This window comes from Hyla sarda, chromosome 5 (assembly GCF_029499605.1).
Source record: "Hyla sarda isolate aHylSar1 chromosome 5, aHylSar1.hap1, whole genome shotgun sequence".
Lineage (NCBI taxonomy): Eukaryota > Metazoa > Chordata > Amphibia > Anura > Hylidae > Hyla > Hyla sarda.
The window spans coordinates 131476590-131478184 of NC_079193.1; the positions used below are offsets into that span (position 1 = coordinate 131476590).

At 45.3% G+C, this 1595-nt stretch overlaps 1 pseudogene; it reads right to left on the minus strand.

The window, feature by feature from the left end:
- Positions 1–1038: 1038 nt before the first annotated feature.
- LOC130274625 (U2 spliceosomal RNA) lies at positions 1039–1198 on the minus strand (annotated as a pseudogene).
- Positions 1199–1595: the final 397 nt, after the last annotated feature.

The window sequence follows — 1595 nt, forward strand, 5'->3', positions numbered from 1 at the left end:
TCGTTTCTTAGTGAAAAATTCCAAAATTTGATGAAAAAATTTAACATTTTGCATTTTTCTAACTTTGAAGCTCTCTGCTTGTAAGGAAAATGGATATTCCAAAACATTTTTTTTTATTCACATAGACAATATGTTCACTTTATGTTTGCATCATAAAATGTATGTGTTTTTACTTTTGGAAGACACCAGAGGGTTTCAAAGTTCAGCAGCAATTTTCCAATTTTTCACAAAATTTCCAAAATCACTATTTTTCAGGGACCAGTTCAGGTTTGAAGTGGATTTGAAGGGTCTTCATATTAGAAATACCCCACAAATGACCTCATTTTTTTTTTTATCTAAAGCCGAGGAACGTGCTCTCGATTCACCCAAAGTGCAAGAAAAAGTGCAAACGTGTTACACTAAAAAAACGTGCACAAAGGATGCGGTCTATCGCAAGCCCTTCTCCGATAGGAGAGAGGCCCCCCAACAAACCTTACCCTTCGCCTCCGGACCAAAAGGTACCTGCGAGGTTCCAGGTTCGATGTCCCTTTTCGCCGAAGCTACTAGGGGACCACAAATGCTCCCGGCATCCCCCTTGGCGTTAGCCAAGGTATCTGCCCGCAGAGCCAATAACGGTAGGTACCCTGCCAAAGCAGGAGTACCCGGGGTGTTTGCAGGGAGGTGCGGAACCTAATGGCCACACACACCTCCCCTAGACCGCCAGGAGGGACACCCAGAAGGGCTACCGCATCCTGACAAATCCTGTGAACACACAACACGCAAAATGTGACACAGTGAGACAAAAATAAATAAATAAGTGAATGTGTGCAGATATACTGCCCGGACATCCGGCCGGATCTATAAAAATTTCTCTGATCCTAGCCAGAAGGCCGGGAATCAAGAGGTGAGTGCCACAAGGTGAAGAGATCATGGTGCCCGTGCTTCAACTCAGTGAGCCGGTACTCCCAGTGAGTTTCGGCACCTCGGGGTTACCATTCCCCGAGGCACAAAAGTACCTCGGCTCTAGACCCTCTCAGCCTCGTGGCGAGACCCGGAGGGAACAGGTCCCATCGGGGCAGCTGTCAAGCTGATTCCTCAGAAACAGCCCCGGAAAGCCCTGGTACACCTGCATCCTCCATGCAGCACCCATCCCCACCAGCATGAAAACTGATAAGAACAGATATTACACTTGATCTTAGCCAAAAGGCCGAGAAGCGATTGACACAAATGACCCCATTATAAAAACTGCAGCCCCCAAAGTATTCAAAATGACATTCAGTCAGCATTTTAACCCTTTAGGTGTTTCCCAGGAATAGCAGCAAAGTGAAGGAGAAAATTCACAATCTTCATTTTTTACACTCGCATGTTCTTGTAGACCCAATTTTTGAATTTTTACAAGGGGTAAAAGGAGAAAATGTATACTTATGTATACTTAAATTTGGAGCCCAATTTCTCTCGAGTAAGCACATACCTCATATGTCTATGTAAAGTGTTCGGCGGGCGCAGTAGATTGCACAGAAGCGAAGGAGCGACAAGGGGATTTTGGAGAGTACGTTTTTCTGAAATGGTTTTTGGGGGGCATGTTGCATTTAGGAAGCCCCTATGGTGCCAGAACA